Source organism: Grus americana, chromosome 1 (genome assembly GCF_028858705.1).
Source record: "Grus americana isolate bGruAme1 chromosome 1, bGruAme1.mat, whole genome shotgun sequence".
In the NCBI taxonomy this organism is placed as follows: domain Eukaryota; kingdom Metazoa; phylum Chordata; class Aves; order Gruiformes; family Gruidae; genus Grus; species Grus americana.
Genome location: NC_072852.1, coordinates 76,822,832 through 76,848,220, shown reverse-complemented (window position 1 = coordinate 76,848,220; position 25,389 = coordinate 76,822,832). Strand labels below are relative to the sequence as shown.

Here is a 25,389-nt window from a genome sequence, read left to right as displayed (position 1 = left end):
TGAAATGCTATCCTTAAAACGCCAACAAACATTTCATTTTCCACATCAAAACTTTTATTATATAAAGTAGGTCCAAACTCAAACGTAACTTTTGAAGGACAGCACAAAGACTACTGCACTTCTGGCAAATGCCTTGCTTTATTATTTAGTTGCCAGAGTCAGAAAAGCCAAGAGAACTTTAAACAGTCAAAATACCTGTAAGTTAAGGTGTTGTGAATCTTAAGAAATGCAGTAGCATTGTAACTGAAGACTTCCAGCCTTCAAGAAGGAAGTCCCTGAATTTAAACCCAATATAAACAGTAAACTTCAAACACTACTGTACCTGCCATAATATGCAGATCCTTCAAGATATTTGGTTCGGTGCCTCTACACCTGATAAAAACAAGCAGAAAACTCAGCTTTTGCAAACACATTCACTTGGACAATTCTGAAGACAGTCTTGTCCTTTCCCCTTTGGGATATCCTGGCTTGGATAATCAGGTCCTGTTGAAGTCTAGTAAACACGGGCATCTGCGCTGGATTTCCCTCTGAAGGCAAAGAGCATGCAGAGAAACCCCAGGGCTGCTGCTGCCCCAGGCAAAATGCTGATTCCTCACAGCTCTCAGTGGAAAAGGACCAACGATGCAAAGCGTCCACAAACCTGCAAGAGCCAGTTAATATTTGGGAATCGGGAGTGCTACGATCTTCCCAGTGTGCATAAACACCTGATGGGGTGAGTAAAGAAGATGGAGCAAGACTCTTCTCAGTAGTGCCCAGTGACATGATGAGATGCAATGGGCATGCATTAAAACAAAGGAAATTCCACTTCAGCATAAAAGGAAATCAAAATCTTTTTTACTGTGAGGGTGACAAGCACTGAAAGAGTTGTCCTTTTGAGGTCTCCATCCTTGGAACTACTCACAGACTGACTGCCTGGTGCAGCCCGCCCTGGGCAACCTGGCTTTGGGCAGGAGTTGGGCTGGTGACCTCCAGAGGTGCCTTCCCACCTTGGCCATCGTTGAGCTCAGCACAGCTCATGATCAAGCATTACATACAGTACTGAGGAGGCCGCCTAGGCAAAGCCAAGCTGCAGGCAAAAAATGTGCTAAGGAACAGAACGCTCCCTAATCACTTTTGTTCACAGGGCACCCCTTGATCCTCACCTTCTGTCTAAGAGAGACATTAATTAGGAGCACGGAAAATTTACATTTGTACAATAAAGCCATGGCTCATAGGCACAGAAAAATAACCATCCCTGCACTTCTCCCTGGCACAATCACTCCTCATGTTACAAAAAAAGCACTCCTTGCTCTTCCTAAAGAAGGGATTTGTCCATGGTTATCAAAAAACCCTAAGACAGCTCTACTGAAGGGAGCAACAGTGGCAGACAGTGGTATCAACAGCATCCAGGAGACCTCCAGCATTTACCCCACTGTTACCAGGTCCTACCTCCAAGGAAAGAGAGAAATCAGTCTGCACAGTTTCCTCTACTGCTACTGCGAAGAGAGCTGTGCTGCTGAGAGCAGCAGTGAGAAATTTTAAGATAAAATTTAGTTAAGCAAGACCGTGCAAACACATTGATCTCCAAAAAACCTTCCACCACTCATGGAGCATCTGTTAGCAGCCCGACCAAACCTACAGCTGAGAAACTTGGAGAGGTGAAATAAAAAGAACAAAAAAGCCCCAAACCAGACAGCTGGAGATGATGCAACAAAATCCCAGTTCCCCGGTTATTTGGTCCTAAAAGCGGTCATTGAAAACTAGCCTGGAACAGCACATCCTGCTCTGGCCACCTTCCCAGCACAGCACATCACATCTAGCAGTCAGGAAGTAAAACCACTGTGACAGAAAAATACTACTGGAGGCATCCTTCCCCAGTAACGGTATAGAATCGCTTTTATTCTTTGCATGCCATCACCAGCACGTGGAGAACGGATTGACAGGGAAGAAATCAAAGACCTGGTACACCAGCAGACCAAAGAATCAAACTGCATGAAACAAGAAAAGACAACAAACCACAGGAGGAAGGGGGTGGAAAGGGGAAGTGCACAGGGAGTCAAAGAAACACAGTTATTAGACAGAAGTCATGAATCAGCAGCCTTTGTGGATTACAGGTAGAAGGACAATACTGAAAACACCAGAGGACAATCCCTGCGCCCGCTGAAGGGCACCGAGACTGCCTCTGACTTCACAAACTTTGAGGAGCCTGGGCTGACCACTAACACAGCATACCTTTCCCAATAAGTATGTTCCTTCCTTTGTTTTGCTTTTTATGGCTTCAGTCTCATAGAAATAAAACCTAGGAGAAAACTTAAGGCTTCAGTTGTGGTTTTTTTGTTGGCAACGACTAAGGAAAACCATGCAGTCAGGTAACACGAATGAAAATGCATCTTGAAGCAGCGCAAGGGAGCTCTTTAGGAAAATAAGGAATAGCTAATATTTCAGATGATGTCAAGCAGTTTAAAATCCTTTCATTCAGAAAAGAAAAAAAAAATCACCATTTTAACATACATGGATCAATGACACGGCAGACGAACGAGAAACCAAGGTGCACACAAGAGATGGAGAGGCAGACGAACGAAAACCACCCCTGGCATAATGCCATTGAGAACACACCTGGGAGGAAAGTACTGACAGTATCCTGTCTGACAGACCATTTAAAATAAGTTTTCCCTTGCTTTGCAAGAAAATGATGACTTACCTTCCTTATAGCTTCAATACATAGACAATCAGTCCAAGATGGGGTGGGGGGGGGGCTGTTTTTACAGAAGCAGATCCCCTTTCCAGGGCTCCCAGCTGAATACCCCGCTCATGCCGGCAAGAACAAGCACCACTTCATCAAGGCTGTATTTACAATCCACCATTAAAAAAATTAAAATAAAATACAAATGCAGCTATCTCCACTATCAGTTACAATTAATCTTATCATAAGCTGGCATTTCTACCGCATCCCTGGCCGTTACGGAGATGTTATTTGGTCTTACTTGCTTAATGTCCCTTCCTCTGGTTTGAACACACCAGCCGGTTGCTAGGGCTATGCTGTTCACTTTTCAGTAGGTGGAGATTTTTTATTTTTATTTTTGAATGACATACAAACCCTCCGGCTACAGTGCTAGTGAAGATGTATTCCAAACGGCTTACAGAGAAAACAAAACACTGCCCTGCAAATAAATCCAAGGAAAGCTAGAAAAAAACAAGGGGCTTTGTGAATAGGAACTGCAGTCTGCTGGATGCAAACAAGAAAGCTGCCTGAATATGGATTTCAAAATCATATATTTAATTAAGATGGCAGGCTTAAAAAAAAAACAAGTGCTTAAACATTTTACATATGTAAGAAATTATAGTTTCCCCACCCAGAGGCTCTCTCTTCCTCAGATCAAACAACACGCAAGCAGACATCTAGGGGCAACATCTTCAAGTCTTTTTTTTTTTTACTTTTGTTTTGAGGTGGTCTCATTCTGGACCTCCACCTGCAAAACACACCACGCTTTAAAACCCAGAGGTTTGCAAAGCTGAGAAGCAGCTGCCTGCTAGCAGGTCCAAAGGCCAAAAGGACTTATCGTGCCCCGCGTGCAACCTCTCCAGGGAAGGGCAAGGGCTGGCCTTCCATCCCACTCGCCTTCCTCTTCATGCACGTGCTCTGCAAACGCTCAGTGTTTGGAAAGAAAGCATCAGCTACAGATTATTTTTATGATGTGATGCAATAAGATGGATGACTTGAGTTTCCCAGCTCTCCCATTCCTCCATAACACTCCTTAAATCAGGAAATGTTGATATACAGGAATGAAAAATCTTGATTAGAGCTTGTTTCTGAGACCTGTAAAGAGTAAAAAAAAAAAAAAAAAAAAAAAAAAGACCCCCAAGAGCAGGCTGTGACCCCAGAGCAGTCTACCACAAAAAGACAATGAAAAAGCCTACAAATTGCAGTCATCTCTTATGGGGAAGGTGGAGGGAGAGAACCTGTTCCACAGTAAAAGCAAGACCCCAAATTTCACCCTGTTGTCAAAAATTAATGCCCCTGCATTCTTGGTCCTACGTGTCTGAGATGACTGCGAGAAGTCTGAAGCATCTTCTGGATTCGTCTCTCTCACCTCACAACACTGAAACAACACATCCTTAGCAATTAATTTTATAAGGTAAAGCTCTATTTCATGAAGATAAATGCCATTTCAGACACATTATCACATCTATTTGTGCTTTTTCTGGCTGGCCAGAAGAGAAACACAAACACACAGAGACTTATTTGCAAAATACATTTCAATCACAAATAAAATGGGCTTGAAATTAATTCAGTCTAAATCTGTGGTACAATTTCTCATGGGATGTTTTGAACATACTCAACTATAGTGCCACCAGTCAGCAGTATTTTAAGACTTAATAATGAATATATTCAGCTAATTTACACTAGGAGTCATTAACATTTCTTTTAACATAAAAAAAGACTCCATTTCAGATTTTCCAGGCCTAAAAGAAGAAACTAAAAAAAGAAAATGGATGCTTCTTGAATATATTGCTCTGGTGCTTAGCACCAGCGGGGCCAGGCTCAGGGCCCTGCCAGCCTGCAGGCTCAGCACCCTCCAAGAGCCCAACGCTCAACCGTGCAAAAAGGATAAATGTTGTTATGAATAAAAAACAACCCAAATGTTGGCAAAGGCTTACTTAAACTGATAATATCTATTTATTTTTATATATATAGAAAAATTTCTTCTTGAATCTGCTGAACTCTAGTCAATGACATCAAAGCAGTACTGTTCTCGTATTACGCAGGACTACAGAAAAAAGCAACAAATGTCCCTTTGTTCCCTAAGTCTAGATCCTTTCTTTGTTCCCTGAATTTCATTATTTCTTTGTTATACAACAAACATTATTTATTTTCTTTAATTGATAAAAATGAATGGAAGCACACTGAGGCTGAAAGCCTATCCCACAGTACGCAAGAAATGTCTTTGAGATAAAAGGTATCAAGCCATAGAAAAGACTTAAAAGTATTTTAAGAGCATAAAGCACAAAAGTCCTTCCAAGCTGTGATTGTTTACAGCAGAGAAAAACTTACCTCAAATCGCACAACTTTTATTAGCAACCAGCTTAGTTGTGTTCTGCACCTTGTATTAAAACTTGTTAAGCACGTTAATCGTGATGTAAAAGTTAAGCCTCAGCAAAATAAGCATCCTTTAGATACTTTGACAGAGAGGTATACACAGCAAACACCCAAAGTGTCCAAGTCAAGGTTTATGGCTTAGATTCATAGCCAATTACAAAACAGACCACTTAGTCTGATCTGCAGTATTGGAATCATTCTGGTTGCTTATCTTTGCCACCCTATTCTCCAGCAGCTCTTTTTTATTGTAATTAAAAGGAAGTTAAAAAACACAGCAGGTGACAGGTTATATTGTTTTGTGATGCACAAGTGAGCTCTGTGATGGCTGGATGACACTGGATGACATGGAGGTAGCCAGAGCAGCAACACCTTACCTGCAAGGCAGCTGTGTAATACAAACATCTGTTCGCAAACACTCTTCAGACTCACTTTGACTCTTAATGCACAAGCAATCCAAGGTCAAATGGAGATTTACACAAAACCCCCACAGATATACTTCATTTTAGACTGTTCACGTTATACTGGTTAACTATTTAGTAAACGCTTTCAACTACTCACCTTAGAGAGTTTGAGAAATTAATGTTATTTTCTCACATGTTTTGCTTAGGTCCACTGATTAGAAAAACAATTAAAATATTCATTCCTTGCTCCGGGACTGCTAACGCAAGCAAGGAAATGCCTCACATTCCCCAGCAACATGTTACTGACACGCTGTGGCCACACAGGCTACAAAACAAAAGAGGTACTGTTGGGTAAGAGTCCAAAAGGTAGTTCTTCAAAATACCTTAAAAACCATCAAATCCCAAGCACAGACCCATGTTTAGATCTGATTTCATAGCTTGTGCCGCTTTCTTTTAATGGGCTGGATCCAAAGACCAAATTCACAAACTTCCAAATTTGAAAGGGTTCGCCTTTGGATTTTGGACCTTCAGGTCTAGGAGTTTCTAGATCCACAGTTTCAGTGTTGTCACTACGTAAAGCAAAAGTAGAGGGCACCTACCATCAAAAGCCCAGAAAATAAATAAAACATATTTAGCTTGAACACTATTTTCATATGTTTAACTACCAACTACTTGTGAAGAACAATAGAAAAAACAATACTTAGTAATACTGCAGCATTAACTGTAACACGGGGAAAATTTCTGTATAAAGTCCCAGCATTACATCCTTACTATCTGTCTGCCTCTGATTTTGTTTTCTTAAGATTTATTTTTCCAGGAGGAATATGTAAAAGAAGAGTGTGATTATCTGAAGTACATGCCTTGTGTGTAAGGATCCTTCAGTTTTTTACAGACTCCTTATATCTGAGAACTTGAGGTTGGCAGTACAACCGTTGCACCACTGATACATCAACAATCCCCTGATACAGCATGATGCGCCACCTCTTTCTTCTTAGCAATTTAAAAATCAAGCAGGGCAAAATTCAACATGGTTGAGGAATTTTTTTTTTTCTCATGCAATAGGACGGGACTGAATTTTAAAGAGAAAAATGGAGGTGGGGGGAAGTGAAAAATAAGAAATTGTAGGCCAATTTTCACTCTGGCTTTGTCTTGCTCACCTCAAAAATGTGGACTTTTGCATTTTCTTTTCTCCTAAACTAAAGCTGTTTATCAATAGCTCATGCTGGAGCTTAGCCAACAGCTTGTATTTAGGTAGCATAATTGCGAATCAGAGAGTCTACATCTAGAAAACCTGCTTTAGGCAGCACATGACCTTAATCACTATTAAAAACGGACCGTCTACCTTTGAGATTCTTGGAGTATCAGATGTAGGCACTGTGCCTTTCAAAACACAGACTTCAAATTCTGAATTAGTTCTGAGCTTTGAAAAGGCTCAAGTAGTTCACGTGCAAAACACATCCCGAAACTTGCACGTTTGTTCACATCAATGACAAAGCAAAAGTGAAGGTAGTCATCTTTGTGTTTTGACAACTGCCATGCACGCTATCCCGTTGCCAGCCAGAGCAGCCACAGACGAGGGTCCTACAGAACGATGTCCCACTCCGCTGCAGAACAAGGAGACACCTCTTGCCCAGGGAGTGCAGCGCTGTCGGGATGCTCTTCTCCCTTACCTTGGGAACATCCTCCCTTTCTTCCAGGGGATGGCTTGCATTCGCTGTCCAAGCTCCAGAGCTGCTCATTCAAGCCAGGGGTGAAGAAGAGGCAACTACAGCCGTGGCTTTTTCCCAGGGCAGCCCCAAAACGCTGCCTCCGCAGAAGGGGCTCACCCAGCACTGCCCGTCTCACACTTCCTCTTGACCAGCTTCTGTCCCTGATGTCCCTTTCCAGGACACAGCCTCCAGTCCCTAGGACAACACAGCCCCAAGTATGATAACCACGGATTTCGGTTACACTGGAGTAAGCAAAGCTTCCCCCCCGCCACAACCAGGGGGCAGAGTGCATTTGATTTTGTCTTGTTTTGTTTAAACACTAAAGTTTTAGTGCCAAGAGACGAAGGATAAAAACCATGCACTCTCAGCTAGACGAAAGGGTCCTTCTCTTCTCTTTTGAATGCTGCACTGATGAGTAGCAAGTGAACAAATCCTCTCCCCTTCCTCCCCCCCCCCAAAAAAAAACCCCCACCCTATTATTACAGTGCAACTTCAAGGAGCCATATATGCTGTCCTCTCTGCTGCCTAACGCTCGCCGTTGCTCAGCTGGGGAGCCATGTGTCCTCCCTATCCTTGGGTCAGCCTTGCTTCTCAGCACAAAGGCTACTTTGCAGCTAGGACACAGAAACTAGCTCTCTTGCTGCCCGCTCCTTCTTCAGGAAAGCCCAGTTCTTCAGGAAAGAGGTGTCGCCTTCTGCATCCCATCTCAACCTCTCCTCCTCTTGTCAGACTGACACCTCGTCACCATCCCTTGCGGAAAGATGTTTTCATGCCCTGGTGTCCTTTGGCCTCCAGCATCACCCAAAGCTACAAAATTCAGTGGAGTAGGGGCTGAGCTGTGCCTGGGGCTTAGAGGAGCTCACAAGAGAAAGGTATCAGTGCTAGGGGAATGGGAACAATGCTGCGGTGGGCTGGAGGGCTACACAGATAATATGGTCATGGGACATGGGTGATACTGAAGGGTAGGAGGGTTTTCACCAGCAAGGTGGAGGCAGGCAACAGGCCAGCATCAAGCCAGAGCTGTGATCTCTGCAGGAACAGAGCATGAAACAAACCTGGTCCTGACCCTACTGTCTTACCCTTCTTCTGCAGCAGGAAAAGGAGGGAAGCTGGGAAGAAAAGAGGTGGCAGAGGAGAAGGTAACCTTTCTACTGCTTTTCTAGTAAGAGAGAAAAACCTAGGAACTCTCCATCCTGTGGCCAAGCCTTTATGCATATGTAGGAAAGGGAAATATCCCACCCATCACCCATGGCCCCATCAGCAAGATGAGCAGAGAGTGCTGGCTTTAAAACAGAGGAAGATACAGCTCATGAAATGAAGAAAAATCTTAGCATTCAGAAACTTAAGACATACTTGCATCAGTGCACGTTTGATGCCCAGCTGGGGACAGAATTGCAGCTGCTACAAACCTACCTAGATTTCTGCAGGATAATAAGGTTACTGAGACTGCTTTTACTTGCTACAGATGATCTGCCAAATGTGAAACAGGGTTTTTTATTATTACGTAGAACAATGCAAAATGCCTGTTTCATTAGATACAGCAATAAACTGTATTTTTGTAATGTAAATTACTGACCTTACTAACAGTAGGCTGCCTTCAGTAGACAGGGCTATAATGCACTAAAATGGAGAATAAGATAACTTTTAAGAGCAGCACAATAAAGTTTACAATCCAGTTGCAGTAGTACAGAATGAACACACCTATAAACCACCTGGTTCAGGCAGCCAGAGCTGTTTAACCAAAGTAAGGGGCTACAAAACTTTCTTGGGCAACAGGATAAGCAGCGGATGGGGTAGCACACGTACCACCCCACGTTGCCCACGCCAGTGGTGCCACGATCCAAGTCAACGAGTCTGAAGCAAACTTAGGTGTGGCTAAATCATACAACAACAGCAATAATGTAGAAATACTGTCCTGTGCAAGAGCTGAATTGCCCCTCTCCGTTATTAAGTATCTGCAACATGTTTAAGCCAGTTTACAACTCAGCTATGCCAGTCAGGTTTACAGATTCTGCTGGAAAGTCAGTTTTACACCATAAATCTTGCAATATCCGATTTCTCCCAAAAATTGAGATCTTAGAGAAGTAACTCCACTAGGATCTTAGTTTTCATTGAGAAAGACAAAAAATGTTATTGAGCCACATGATTGCTGAAGGAAGTTTGATGTGATCTGAGAATATCCTGAAAGCTGGAACACAGGAAGCCCCTTATTTGACATGTAATATAGTAAGGCATAGAAGGGATGTGGATGGGGGAGCAGGATCACCTGACTTTTCTTTTTTTAAGTCTGCAATAGAGGAAAAAAAGACAGCTTAGGCTACTTAACTGTTTCCCTTCCCTCAAACTACAGATACAATTAAACTAAAGCTTCAAAAACAATACATTTAATAGTATTTTAATTAAAAGTTGGTTTTATAACATAAAAAGACCAAAAGTAACCTCACTGCTGTTTCATAGCTGTATTGGGAAAAAGTGGTTCTTGTACTTCATATTTTTCTAACTTTCCAAAGCCCCACTGTAACAGAAAGAAGATAGCAAGGATGGAACAACACATCGAGGATTTAAAGCTCTGCCTAGCCCATGATTTATACACATCTAATTAGCAACTCCTGCACACACACTCCCCCTTGAGCTCTGGGAACTGCTGGGATAATTCCTGCAATTAAAAACTTCAATGCCAGAACTCTTGTCTGCCAAAAGGAAAAACAACAACCCCCCTCCTCCAGCACAGCTGGGCATGTTTTAACAGGAGTGGGTGCCCAACTGTAAAAATGCTCAGATCCAAGATCTGAACTCTCCCAAAGTTCAAGATATTTATTAGCAATCTGTAATCCAGCATGCCATTGCCTCCCAAGGACCACCATGGCCCTACTCCAGTAGAGGAACTGATGCAAATCAGAAGTTTTGGGAGCTTAACACACTGCGGTTTTATTTGGCCACGTCCAGGGATCTTTGCTGGACATGGGCTAACAGTACTGACCAAGTCTCACACCGTAGCAGCGTCATGCTTTGGTTTCCCCGTCAGAGACCATGTTAACTTCTTACTGTGTCACAGACATTGACAGCACAGACAGATGGGTGAAGGACCGCTCGGCTTGCCTGCCATGATGTGAAATTAAAACTAGTACAGAATAGTTCAATGCATGCTGACTGACAACACTCATAATGTTTTGGATGAATTAATGACCCTTAGTATTTCCATACAAATGTTCCTCTGAATTCATAATCTCAAGATAAAACTTCAAAAACCTCGAGGGATCAGATACACTTTTAATGTTACATTTCTTTGAAGTACTTTCCCTCTGTATTTCAACAACACTTCAAAGTTTTCCTACTTACATACAAATCAAATTAGACATCTGATGCTAAAAGAAGCAGATATTAAAAGCGTTTCACACTTTCCCAACCTTTGGGTGTAGGGGAAAGACTCAGTCTTGTAGAAAGGTAATCTATTAACTAGATGCTGATTTTCACTATACCAGCTGGCCAAGAAGGAGTTCTTCATGTATCAAAGGTCAAATAGAAACAGGGTACAGCCCCAGTCCCACCCGCAGCTGAAGATCCTGGTCCGAATGAACAACACAGGTTTAACCTGTAGGATGCAAATAGTCTTGCTGACATCAATTTGTAATCAATGGAAGTGCCCAGTCCAGGAAGGCCACAGGAGGGAAGAGACTGTTCATGTGAAAAACGAAGGTCCACCAGCACTGTCAAAGCCCTTATGAATTTTAATAGGTGTGAGCTGGTCATCCTCAATGGTTTTCTTCAGAGGCAAGGGGGAGAACACAATAGGACTCCCGAAACACTGTAAAAGTTGCCAGTGAAAGAGGGTGGCTGACATGATGTACCAGGTCTTTGTGCCTCAACCAAGGACCTCACTGGACCAGTTGAAAAAAGAAGGTCCTAGAAGTTGTCCTCTATTACATTGTCAAAAAAACCCCACCCAAACCCCCAAAAAACCCCCCTCCACCAAAAACCCACCCAAAATAAAAAGAAGTAAACAAATTATTATATTTTCTTATCATCACCATGAACTAGCAGCTTCCTCAGCAACCATGTGAATGTGTTGGGCCAAATCCTTCATGGTATATACATGGAGGCTCAGGAGTTACCTGGAGATAAGTCTTGCTTGTTCTCAAGCACTGAAGAAGTTTTTAAAGGTTGATTCTTGCTCCATATATAATAGAACCATAAAAATAACTATTTTAAAACTATTGCCCCTGTATTTCCCTTTGTGGGGATGACTATTTTTCATGTGCTTACTGAGCCATCACTGGAGGGACTGTTTCCGGGGGGTTATAATTAGCTCGGAAGCACTGCAGATTTTGTTTCCCTGGCTACAGTTAGGATGGGATCTTCCCTTAGAGGAGTATTTTACTCTTACTCTGCTGAATGGAAAGAAAGCACTGAGACAGTCTAGTCTGGGCTTGCAGAAGACACCGGTGATGCCAATGGCCCAACTACAATGACCCTGCTGCGTAAAAAGGGAAAAGTAAATCCAAAACTGGCAAAAATGTTTACTTTACATGTACAATAGACCTACAGCTTCAGTCCTGTTTGGGAAAAGAAACATTGCTTATTTCAGGATGTAAATCATCAGATATCTTAATGCAGGGGTCCCGTCATAGTACATCTCCTCTTGGGGACAGCTCGTCATTTATTTATCACTGTACAGTAACAGCCTGCAGCGGAGACATTTTAAGCAGTTGTGCGAGGTTGCCTCTTCAGTCACCAGACAGAAATGGGGGTGGCTCTAGATCACAACTGCTCACAGAAAGGTCCGCTGCTGCTCCTACACTCTCCAGCAGCACTACAAAATCCCTACGGTAATTACCTTCCTTACAGCATGAAACTCTGTTGCTAATGTAGATGGATTCATCTACTTTAAGGGTTTGCTGCTAAAATATAACTACCATGATATTTTACTTCCTAGAGGTTTAGGTCTTGTTGATAAACTCTGTCACTTTCGCAAATGAATTACTATGCATCAAACAACATGAGTGTGCTCACTGCCGGTATACTACAGTTTTGCAAATACTGAAATACCTTGGAAATACTGTGTTACTGAAATAACAGTTATTTCCAAGGTATTTCAGCCTCCATGTATACCACGAAGGATTTATTAGCGGGTTTCTAGCAAAGTCCAAAAAGCAAGACTACAAGAAAGTTCTAACTGCTTAAATGCTACAACACAAGGACTTCTTTGGGACAAACTTTTAAGACCAGCCACTGCAACTGTGCACTCAAGTTTGCATAAGCCAGGTGCTCCTGCAATTCACTACACACTTCAACTGCTTTACCCAGGGAAACAGCCTTACTTGATCACTGAAGATAACTACTGTGTGCAAATAAGCTACAAGCCCAACAGGAAGCCCTGCTGAAGCTTGTGGAAATCTACACCAGCACAAGGAGCCCTTGCACGTAACGAAGTGCAAGATTAGTGCTGTTAGAGCCTCCAAAAAATATATTGCATTATACTGAATTTCATTAACAATAAATTCCCCCAACTGGAACATGTTTTACCTTAGAAAGTGACTGACGGTAAGAAATTTAAAAGAAGGGTCTCCTCATTTTCTGAGCGAAAGATTTATTGCAATACAATCTGAGTGGAAAACATGGATGGATAATATTAAGCTTGCTCCCTTAAATACAAGTTTATTAAAAGTGCCAAAGTAATGCTTTCCAAAATGGAACAATAACATGCTCTACACAACTACTGCTGTTATAGACCTTACCCAGCAGATTATCTTTTAATTTCCCAACTTTTCCAACTCCATTTTCAAATTGAAGAATCTTTGACAGAAACCCAACTCCTTGATGTTGCAAGGTGAGAGAAAAGGAAAACACCCAGAATAACTCTCAGTTCTATGAAGAAACATTCGAAAAGCATTGCCTACACGGCAGATCCTTGACGAAAGCTGTGGTCTCCTCATTTTTCATCAATTATTGATAAATTTTTGGAAGAAAGTCCACCTGGCCATACGTTTAACAATGTATCACTCCTGTTTCTCTAAATTCTGGTTCAACATCCAACATTAAAATAAAAGGTTTCACAAGTACATTGAGAAAAACGAAGAAGAAAAACAAACAAACAAACAAAAGCCAGGAACAGGTATCTCTGTGTGGTAACAACCAGACCTCTGGCAGTGGAGGTATCAGAGTCATGCAGTTAGTCTTTGGGATTTGTTTTTTGCCCCTTATTAAAACTTTTGACAGTTCCAAATAGCAAGTTCTTGTTTCCTGCAGACGTCTCAAGGATCATAAATGCATTCAGGCCTCGTATAGTATTTTAATGAAATATCAGTTCCTGCTCCTCTACTTGACTTGCAGGCGAAATCTGCCAGTTTAAGGAGATCATCTTAAGCAGCTTTCTGAGAAACGTCAAGAATACTAAATTGCCATTTCTGTGCTGTGGGTTTGGGTTTGTTTTTTTTCCTCCCCTAATATTCCATTTAAATTGTCTTTAAAAAGAAAGTGGAGCGCTATCCAAGATGAAGTAGTGTGAAGTGATGTGCTGTATTTTACAGACTGCAAGACCTGAATCAGTACTGTCAGCTACTTACAAACCTTCACAAAAGTAGGGGTTTAATTCCCTGTGTTGCATTATTGTGTCTAAAAAAAAGACTTAGGAAAATAATGTGAACAAGACAACTATTACATGGCATCCCGTTTTTCTAAATTGAGGCTCAGTTATCAATGAAACAAACGCTGATGCTCAGCCACACTTCTGACACTTTTGTGCCTGTTTCAAAGCTTCTGCAAACCTATTTTAATGTTACTCAGGCAAAAGCTGCTTATGATTTATGGAAATGTCTTTGTTTAAGGAGAAGAAACCTTAACTTGCTGTTGCTACACTGCAACACCAACTCTGTCCTCAGTGCTGGAGAGCATTCCCAGTCCTGGTTGCCCTCTTCCAAACTCTGCACAGCTGAAGACAGACCCCGGGACAAATCCCGTGTCAATGCCGCAGGAGGTCTCTCACTCACTGCAGCAGTGGTCTCACTGGGAAGAGATACCACCAGCGTTTGAGGGGTTTCTTTGCAAAAGACTGACTTTGTTCGTGGTCCCTTATGGTTTATAATTGGGCAGGACTAGATTGCCTAAGCTGCCTACACCGCCTAACTACCAAACCAGGTGGAAAAAGAGCCAGAGGATGTCCAGGTATCTGAAATAGGGGACCCAGCAGTGGAAAGGCAAGGTCAACATCAAAGAGGTGAAATTCCATGGAGGGAAGCGATTTAGCACGTGAGTGCATACTCAACAGGGAAGAGATAGGTCTGAGTAAGGTACCTAGGACACCTCAGTAGCACACGCCCCAAAGGCAGCCTGCTGAGTACATCCGTAATGAAGCCAACCTGATCTGACCACGTGCCTGGAGGCCTCAAGAGGAGACATTCAGCATGGACCAGCAAGGGGACCTGTGCCCAGAGGGCAGCGTCCCAGCAGTCAGGGCTGCCCTGAGAGCTTGCAGAAGGAAGGAGGGACACCGACAGATCCTGGGATAGAGGATTTCTTCAGTCCTGAAACCAGTACTGAGAAGCCATGGCCAGACAGCTACGATACTCCTTCCAGCTAGAAGAAACATTTTCACACAGTTGTGGGCAAGTTCCCACGCCACAGGCACTCCTTGGGCTATACTCCGCAGCACTCCGGTTGCTGAGACCCCCTGCTCTGTACTCACGTGACACCTTGCACCGCGGCAGCCTGGCCCAGGGCTCTCCTGGTACTACAGCAGTGTGGTCCAAGGCAGGAAACTTCCAGCTTAGGTGGGGACAGCACTTTTGAAAATCTACACAGTAGTCTGCCAACACAAAGCATATGCTGTGAAAAATACATTATTTTCCTAATTCCGGCTGACAAACTCCAAAGAGCTAACCTGATTGAAGACAGGCATAGAGATGAAGTAAATTGGGTGTTAAATCAAAAGAAACAGCTTAGCTAAACCAGCTGCCCTGAAGGGCTTAGGTTAAAAGTTGTTCACCTGAGCTGGGAGTCCTGTTACTCTGGTCTTCATGGCTATTTTAACAGGTTAGCCTACCTGAGTAGAGCACATGTTCATCTACCTGTGCAAACTTCTCACTCGTGGGAACTTCTCATCGGTAGGGAAAAAGCCAGCACTCCACATGGAAATAGCATCCAGGAATCTCAAGTGCAGCTCCACACTGCTACTGAGGCCACAGTTAGTGCAGATAGATACTCAACTTGCAACTGAGCAATTGTTACCTTGTAGATCAACGCTATATCTGTCTGCAGATCTCAAGCGATTCATCTTCAAATCATTTAGAACCAGGCACAGCATGGGGGAGAGGAGAATCAAGTGTTATTTCCCACTAACACTAGAAAATAATAGTGCTCTCCTGAAGAAAATATCATGTAACAATTAAAAAAGAGAAACACACCCAGCATGCGTGCATGCCAAAACACACATGGCACCACAGGGATGTCTCCAGTACATCTGCAACAGCAGCCTGTTCCTTGGAGGTTTCTTGTCCAAGAACCATGACCCAGCCTGGTGCTCCTTTGCTTGCAAGATCTGACAAGATCCCAAGAAGCTGGTGTGGCTGCAGGCCAACGACCTTGTGCTGTTCCGTGCTCCAAAGAGCCATATGTAAATGCTTAATGAGAGTAACATGACTACACAGGTTTCCTCTCCTGTTCTAACGCCAGCAAGGCTCCAAACTTGTTCTAGATAATACAGGAGATAGCAACTCAGCCATATCTCAATGCCCCATGGTGTGGATCACTGCATTCACTACAGCTGTCATAATACACTATAAATTATATGCAACACACACTTTTAATAATGCGAACCTCAGAACTGTCTACATATTTTGCGGTAGCAGAAATTAACAGATGTTGACAACTAATCAGATAGTAGAAGCATTAAAAGAGACAGACGTAGTTCATTACTACTATTTGTTGTGTACGTACACAGTTTCTTGCCATCATGATTGACTACACTAATAGTTCCTTCTCATGTAGCGATGTCGTTGGGCTTCTCTTTCCCAACCTCCCAACAGGCAGTTATTTCAGTTCCTCAAAGCAGTGCTGCCCCTACCTTTAGTGACAGGGGATTATCAATGGCTGACAACACCCCAACTGAACATAGAAGCATAACCTTAACACCACACCCAGGCACCAAGAAACCCCATTTGTCACCAGATATCTGATCCAGACAAGTGCTTGCAGGACCTATCCAGAGGACACGATACCACATTCATGCTGGTCTGTGCACATCACTCCTCCTACTTCTCTGCCCAGAGCACTGCAGCATAGCTGGCAGAGGTCTTCTGAACAGGAGCACAGCTGCAAAGAAGGTCCTGAATGAAACGACGAGATAGGCTATAAAGGAGCAGGAACATGTAAGTGAGGGCAAGGCTGCTACTCTAGACACTCACAGGATACACAGGTGTTAACTTCTGAAAGTGTCCAAAATTGCAAGGGAAGCAATAAACAGTAGCAAATTGTTGTACTGAGAAGGGTCAGAAGCAGAAGGAAGAGAGGAAAGGCAAGGCAGTAATAATGGAAATCTGTGCCAAGGTCTTGGATGGAAAAGCACCAAACCCACAAAGAGGCTCCTGAGAGCACTTGGAAGCTGGCAATTGCAGACTGCCTTTGCTACGTTGCCAGACTATTTTGGGGCTGAAACACTGATAGACAACAAAGCTCTCCCCCAGACAGCCAGAGATGTGGCAGAGAACGGTATCCTCCACCTGGTGGATTTTCATCCTGTGCTAGGAGCTGGAAACAGATACAAAGGGCACCAGAGCAGCCGTCTGCTCAGTTTTGGTTTTCCCAGCAATGCTACAGCACCTGATGGGATGTATGACCCTACTTTCTGTCCACACGTGGCCAGGAGATGGCTGTTCACTGCCCAGATGGGTGGCCCTGGCAGAACCACCACAGCTACTTTACCGCTGCTGTCGCCTGGTGGACCTCCGGCACCATGACACCCAGGGCACCTCCAGCCTCCACTGCTTGGCATCAAGCCCAGCGGGCAAACCAGCCAAAACACCCCTGGTGCCAAGCCTTGTGAGCACAGCCAGGAGTGGTGGCCCAGTCCCACAGCAGAGTTGAACTTTCAAAATATTTTGAACAGCTCCTTATTGGCAACGTGGCTTTACACCAGCTCAGCATTTCACAGTGTTCGTAATCTGGTCCCCTTAAATCGGATTGACAACCTAGTTGAACCACAGCCTGAAATAGAGACAGTCTCTCTGTTGGCACAGGATCTTTTCAGCGAGACCCACCCAGCCTGAGATCAGCAAGTTGCGTAAGCCCGCATTTGACAACAAGCATGCGCCTAATGCCATTCAAGTCAATGGTACTGGGAACATGTTTAACGCTGGCTGCCTGTTTGACTGACCAAAACAGGACCTCAGAATACAGATTCTGCCAGTTTTGTGCAACCTGTGGGTGCTTTCAGTAACATCAGCACTCTGTTATAAGGTCCACAGTAAAACATCAGCTCTCCTCACCTTGACTGACATCAGTCTATCAGCTGCCAGACGTGACCTCTGCCACAAACCAAAGCATCCTGATCCTTGTGGCTACAATCTTCCTTCCTTCTCGGCTTAGAGGCACTACCAGAGCACAGCTACGGTGGCAGAGGTGGGGAGTGTTTGGGCCCAAGGGGATTGCTGAAGTTACAAAACTCAAATCAAGTCTGCAAAGAGACATCTTCCAATACTGATCTTGCTCCAGATCACTCTGGTTCAGTGTGATGCCACCATCACACAGAAAAGCAACTTCTTTACCAAGATATTTGTAGGTAAAATTTACTTTAGGTTACATAGAACCACTGTGACCCGTAAGCTTGACTCCATACAGAAAACAAACCAAAAATTACTCAGTGAATCAGGGCAAATGAGGGCTGCTCTATTGTATGAGAGCACTCACAGGGCAGCAGAGCAGAGCAGCTGCGCTTGCAGAAGGCAACGAGCCAGGGAAAGCCTCCACCAAAGCAACTGGGAGTGTGGGAGGAAGCTCACTCACCTGCCCAGCACACAGACAGCACCCAAGCTAAAAGTGAACAGCCTTTGCCACTCATGGTGAGGAGCAAAACGCTGGCCACTCAGTCATCAACCTGGAGCAACAGCCCACAATATGAGTTTTGTTAGTTTATCAGGTGCTGATTATTATTCGCTATTGATGCTGATATGACTATGAGGATGATGGTTCACGTAGCTTGGAGGTGTGACCAAGGTTAAGTCAGCCTACATCCTGTGTCAAAACTGCTTCCATAAAGAAAAAAAGACACATCATTATCATGAGAGACTCCCTTCTGAAGGCCCGATATGCAGACCGGTTCCACGTCTTAGGCAAGTCTGCTGCCTCCCTGGGGCCCGGGTTAAAAATGTGAAGAGAAAGCTTCCTACTCTGGTACAGCCCTCAGATTATTATTCATTATTGATTTTTCAAGTAGGTAGCAATGAAGTAGCAACAAGAAGTCCAAGGACAATCAAGAAAGACTTCAGGGCCTTGGGACGACTGGTTAAGGGATCAGGAGCACAAGTAGTATTCTCCTCTGTCCCTCCAGTTGCAGGGAATGACGAGAGAAGAAACAGGAGGAGCCAGCAGATCAACACCTGGCTCCAAGCCTGGTGTCACCAGCAGAATTTTGCATATTTTGATCATGGGTTGGTCTACATGACACCAGGCCTGCTGGCAACAGATGGGGTACACCTATCTCAAAGGAGGAAAAGGATCCTTGCACAGGAGTTAGCAGGGATCATTGAAAGAGCTTTAAACTATATTTGAAGGGTGAAAGGGATAAAACCACGCTCACAGGAGATAAGCCTGGGGGCAGCATGGCAGTGTTTGAGGGACGGTGTGCTAGCGAGGTTCTTCAGTCTGACCTCGGTGCCAGAGAAGGTTATGGAGCAAATCATCTTGAGTGCCATCACATGGCACATACAGGACAACCAGGTGATCAAGCCCAGTCAGCATGCATTTATGAAAGGCAGGTCCTGCTTGACTAACTTGATCATCTCCTGTGACAAGGTGACCTGCTCAGGGAAATGCTGTGGATGTTGTCTACCTAAACTTTAGTAAAGCCTTTGACATTATTTCCCACAGAATGCTCCTGGAGAAACTGGCTGCTCATGGCTTGGACAGGTCAGCATCCTGGCCTGTATCAGAAATGGTGTGGCCAGCAGGACTGGGGAAGTGATCGTCCCCCTGTACTTGGCACTGGTAAGGCTGCACTTTGAGTATTGTGTTCAGTTTGGGGCCCCTCACTACAAGACAGACATTGAGGTGCTGGAGTGTGTCCAAAGGGCAACGAAGCTGGTGAAGGGTCTAGAGAATAGGTCTTATGAGGAGTGGCTGATGGGAGACCTTATCACTCTCTACAACTACCTGAAAGGAGGTTGTAGACAGGTGGGTGTTGGTCTCTTCTCCCAAGTAACAAGCGACAGGACAAGAGGAAATGGCCTCAAGTTGTGCCAGGGGAGGTTTAGATTGGGTATTAGCCCCCAAAAGGTTGTCAAGCATTGGAACAGGCTGCCCAGGGAAGTGGTTGAGTCACCACCCCTGGAGGTGTTTAAAAGACCTGTAGATGTGGTGCTTAGGGACGTGGTTTAGTGGTGGACTTGGCAGTGCTAGGTTAACGGTTGGACTCAATAATCTTAAAGGTCTTTTCCAAACTAAACTATTCTATGGTTCTATGATTATTAGTTTCATTGGCATTATAACAGCTATTATGTACTTATAACAGCCAAGGGCATGAGAAAAAAACCTCCAGGCATAGGACCGTTGGCTCGGTTAAGCGAGGAAGGTGTTTCAGACATCCGAGCTCTTGGATGATGCCTACCCACCACAGCAAGGATGATTCTGCTCCCAAAATGCGCATCATGTCCTTGTCAGTGCCACTCACTGTAGGTCTCTGAGGAACAACTTCATCTCCCTCAAACCAGGGGTTTGGTGGTGGGGGATAATCCTAAGTCCCTACTGCTTTACGTACCTCATACCAGTGTGCACTGATCTGCTCAGGGGGGAGGAAAAAGAAGCAGTGGTGTTTCTCAACCTACCCCCTGATTACACACCTGTGTTGGGTTTGCATGGCAAGGTTTTGGTAGCAGGGGGGGCTACAGGGGTGGCTTCTGCAAGAATCTGCTAGAAGCTTCCCCTGTATCTGATAGAGCCAATGCCAGCCGGCTCCAAGACGGACCCGCCGCTGGCCTAGGCCAAGCCAATCAGCGCCTCTGTGATAACATATTTAAGAAGGGAAAAAAAAAACAGAGAGAGCTTTTGCAGCCGGAGAGAGGAGTGAGAAGATGTAAGAAACTCTGCAGACATCAAGGTCAGTGCAGAAGGAGGGGGAGGAGGTGCTCCAGGCGCCGGAGCAAAGATCCCCCTGCAGCCCGTGGTGAAGGCCATGGTGAGGCAGGCTGTTCCCCTGGAGCCCATGGAGGAAGGATGAGGGGGTGTAGAGATTCCACCTGCAGCCCATGGAGGACCCCACGCCGGAGCAGGTGGAGGCACCTGAAGGAGGCTGTGGCCCGTGGGAAGCCCACGCTGGAGCAGGCTCCTGGCAGGACCGGTGGACCCGTGGAGACAGGAGCCCACACCAGAGCAGGTTTGCTGGCAGGACTTGTGACCCCGTGGGGGACCCATGCTGGAGCAGTCTGCTCCTGAAGGTCTGCACCCCATGAAAGAGACCACGCTGGAGCAGTTCGTGAAGGACTGTAGCCCATGGGAGAGACTCACATTGGAGAAGTTCATGAAGGACTGTCTCCTGTGAAAGGGACTCCATGCTGGAGCAGGGGAACGATGAGAGGAGTCCTCCCCCTGAGGATGAAGAAGCAGCAGAAACACCGTGAGATGAACTGACCGTAACCCCCATTCCCCATCCCCCTGTGCCGCTGAGGGGGGGGCGGAGGTTGAAGCTGGGAGTGAAGTTGAGCCCGGGAAGATAGGAGGGGTGGGGGGAGGTGTTTTAAGATTTTATTTCTCATTCCTCTACTCTGTTTTGCTTAGTAATAAATTAGATGAATTCCCTCTCTCAGTTCAGTCTGTTTTGCTCGTGATGATAATTAGTGAGTGATCTCTCCCTGTCCTTATCTCGACCCACAAGCTTTTTCGTTATACTTTTTCTCCCCTGTCTAGTGAAGGAGGGGAGTGAGAGAGCGGCTCTGGTGGGCACCTGGCCCCCAGCCAGGGTCAACCCACCACAACACCTCAGCACAGGAATACCAGAGGAGAATCAGGCCTTCAGAAAAGAACAAAGGTAAGAGGAAATATGGCAATTGTTGTGCTATCCTAATGAAACAGACTGAATTCTCTGGCCTTACCATTAAACACTAGATGATTCAATTGAATTTGATCTCCCCTCATGAGGCAAGGCTATTTCCTCTCCTACTTTCCTACAGTAACTCAGATTTGCCTATGTCCTATTTTTGGTATCTAAATTAAGAATATTGCTCATAACCAGATTATATGGCATTTATTCTGAAGAGTAAGAGATACTGATACAGCTAAAAATTCAATATAAACACCCCGTGGATGTAAGCCATGACATTTATATACCGGCTTAATAAGCACTAAGAGGAATTTCTGATGTAGGGCACATGACCCTCCCTTCATTTCCAAGGCAATTATTTTAATACCATGATTTCAAAGTGTGACGTGTCCTTGAAAACGTTTGCAGACAGACAGCTTTATCAAAAAAGCTTCCAAATCCTGAAAGGACAGTTTCAGGTGCATCACCAGTTTTGAGATAAGAGAACATCTGGGACCGAGTGTATGGGCTGGCCAGCAGATAAGCAGGCTGAGACAAGCACCAATTTTATGCGGTATGGATCTGAGCCTCCCTTAGACAAATGGAAAGGCTCGGGGAGATTCAGCACAGAGCTCCTGCTTTAGCCCATCACTAGTTGTAAACAGCACCAATCATGCTGCCATTGCTGCCAGCGGAGCACAGCTCCATCCCCAGTCCTTGCACGTTTCTGGAGCCGTCTTGCTGCTCAGAGCAGCCCTTGCCTTTCATACCTTGTTGCTTACTCCTTGATATTTTCCAGATACCTCAGCCTGGAAGCTACTGCCTTGTTAACTTCAGAGGGCCAGCTTATAGCTTTAATCACAAAAGAGAACACAGCCAGACTCCATGGTTATCACTTGTCAAACCTGCATCAACTCAGCCTTTCAAAAACAGGAGAAACAGAGAAACAGCCAGTTTGTTGTAAGGAGAGCTGAAAAAATGACAACAGCTGGTTTTCCCATCAAGACCTTAAAAGTTCCCAGCGCTTTCTGACAGCGGTTTGATGGCCCAGGCAAAAAACAAACCCCTGTCCAAGCCCCTCTGGGCAAGAGCTGTCCACATACCTGGGTCATCACTTCCCAGCCCAGGGATGTTGCAGCCAGTCCCAAGGGAAGGCATGTGCCTGCTGGCATCCTGTGCACCCCACAGCACAACACAGCTTCTTCCTGAAGGAATAGCTGAGGTGGCTTCCCTTAAACATCAACTCATACCATTTAATTTTGCAATCAAAGATCATTACTTGTCATGGCAATCGTAGTTGTTACCCAAACCCACCCCGAATCCCAGAGTCACATTTCTATAGACATACTACGCCATGTAAAACCATAAGAAAGGGGGTAACAAGAAATCCAGCTATCACGCAAGGCTTGCACGTCAGGGTGTGGGGACACAGGCAGTTGGGCAGGCAGGTTTGACATGGAAGATGCAAATTTAAGTTCTTAAAAGTTAAAAAATACTCTGTTCCTTTATGTTATTTCAAAATGGAATTTCTTAGTTATACAAATCGAACCGCGGAGGTTAGCAATCAAGTTCACCATGGGGAACCACACTGGCTCAGGTGCCCATCACAGTACCTGCCTCCTGTTTTCCTCTGGCTGTGATCTTTTAAGTTACCTGCTAGCTGCATCTCCCACTTCTTTCCTTCTATTCAAGCTGATGTCCCATCTCCCACCACCCTTTCCCCTCCTGATGCCTTTCTACTCCCTTGAGTGCCCATGATGTTTGTGATTTGCAATCAACTCATAATACATGATGACTTCTCCCTTCTCTTTGCTGCTTGCAAACAGTTAGGAGGAAGCATGAAGAAAAAAAATAATCCCAAACAACCCTGTCCTCAGTTCTCGTGCTTGGTGCAACTGCAGCCACAAATAGGCGATGGCAGGAAAAGTCTTCTTCAGCCCCACAACTACTACCTTGGGGCCTTGGGGCAATGGTGCTCCAAGGAGCAGCCACTGCACAGGGCCAGGTGCGGCATCCAACTCTCAAGGCTCTGCCGAGCAGAAGGACATGCGGTTCTTCTCACAGCTGAGAAGTTACCTGAGTTTTGGTGAATTTGCATTGGGGGGGGCGGGGGGGCGGGAAGAGAAGGAAGAAGTATCTAGATGGTCAGGTAGCTCCCTCCCTCTCTTAATTTCAAATATCTAAGTAACACACAAAGATGCTAAAGTATCTCAAAAAAATTCCTTGGTAAGACTATAAGCATGATCTGAGCAACTCACCCTGAACATATTCTTGGAAGCACTCATCATTTTTGAATGCACTACCTCAACATAATTACAAAAAAACAAAATTAAAAAAAAAATCACAACAAAACAACCCAAGACAAACATGCAGCTCCCCATGTGCTGAGCTGCTGACATTTCTTCTAAGCAGCCAGAATCAAAGTCTAGTGAGAGAAGTTGTCAGATGACAACGGAGAGACACAAAGACACCACCACAAATGCTCACACGCTGTAAGTAAAGCGTGAAAGCCTGCATACTAGCTGCTTGCCTCTTACTGCTGCAAAGTCCAGGTCCCAACCCAGCCCTGAGTGCTCCCCAAGCCCAGGGAGGGAAAAACATCCAGATTCGTGAAAAGCCACATTCAGATCCTCAAAGTCAGCTGACAAGCCATCAGCAATTCAGGTATCATGCGAAACACTGGATGAAACTGGAGCCCTGTGAGCATGCCGCGGCTCCAGATAGCTCTGCTCAACACTGGAAGGAAGCACCTACAAATGAGGTATTGGCTACACAAGAGATTCAAAAGAAAAGAAAAAAAAATATTGGCTATGATACCTTGGTGCTGCTGTCTGTCATTGAAGGTCTCATCTAAGGCATCAGGATAGCTGTCCCACTCATCAGAAATAGAAACTAAATACATTCTCGGACTTAAGTCTCAAGCCCCTAAAAAGACTCAGCAAAGTTTGGCATCCCCAGATAGAGTGCATGGTTGGGGACAGCTGCTTTCTCCACTGCCTTCACTAGCAAGGCATGCCCAGAATAAAGTTGCGTTAAGTCATGCAAGACTTTTGCCAGAAAGTTTATCAAACAAGGCATCTGAAGTCAGCCAGAAGGTGGCCAGAGAACATACGAGAACCTGCAGAGAAGCAGCCACAGGATTTTCCAAAGAAAGAGGAGGAAATTCTTCATGTGATTTCCGTGCTCCTCTGCACCAAGCCACTTTTCACCAGACAGATTATCTGTCCTCCCCAAGAGGACTAAACTGTTCTAATGCTGCCCCGTGCTCCAAAGCACCTTTGTAAAAAGCCAAAATTCCTGAAAAAAGAAGTTTTAACTAACTTTAAACAAGTAGTCAACAATATTGTTACCATGACTTCCTCTGTAACAAAGTTCGTAATTCTACAGTTGACTACTTACAGCACTCACCTTTTCTACATGGCATGCAACACATTTGGGGGTCTTGTCAGTTAATTAAGCAGTGGTAAATCCGCACCAAGCCCTGTAGCCTAGTGCAGTTGTATAAAATATTTTCTGCAACTGAAGTAATCTCAGACACCACTTTGAGCCAACAACTTCCACTAGAACCCACTAGGAAAAAAAAAAAAAGAAAAAATATCCTAGCGTGGTATGTGGTGGGTGAGACAAGGAAGATTAGTTTCTATATACTTTGTGTGCTAATGCAGTCCCCATTTAGGATTCCTCACTTTTCTTGCCTCAGTCTCAGCTGGAAAACAAGGACGGGAGGACATCACTTACAAATACTACAGAAAAGGTTTCCACTGCGTCTGGTTCAAGGGGGAAGGGGAGGGAAGGAGCAGAAAGATCCCCCAAGCCAGCGGGGGTGAGCAACACCCTCCCCTCAAACAACCCTAAACCAATTCACATGCTTCTTCAGCTTTATAAACTCCAGACAATTCCTCACATACCTCCAACCACACACAGAGAAGTGACAACCACATCACTAAGTTAGACAGCATATTTAAAAACAAACACCAAAAA

General features: G+C 44.6%; 1 protein-coding gene across 20 annotated transcripts in view; it reads right to left on the bottom strand.

Annotated features, from left to right (window-relative positions):
- PPFIBP1 (PPFIA binding protein 1) overlaps positions 1 to 25,389 on the bottom strand; it is a 119,667-nt gene that overhangs the window by 56,564 nt on the left and 37,714 nt on the right. Inside the window, exons 1-2 of one of the 20 annotated variants that reach the window (XM_054812850.1) lie at positions 2,681 to 3,012; positions 323 to 372 (exon numbers count right to left, since the gene is read on the bottom strand). The exons of 14 other annotated variants lie outside the window; for them this stretch is intronic. The gene's annotated coding sequence lies outside the window, so the exon portion shown is untranslated. Of the gene's footprint in view, positions 1 to 322; positions 373 to 2,680; positions 3,016 to 25,389 lie in introns of those variants that run through there. 5 more of the 20 variants (XM_054812844.1, XM_054812845.1, XM_054812849.1 and 2 more) reach the window with 5 other exon arrangements.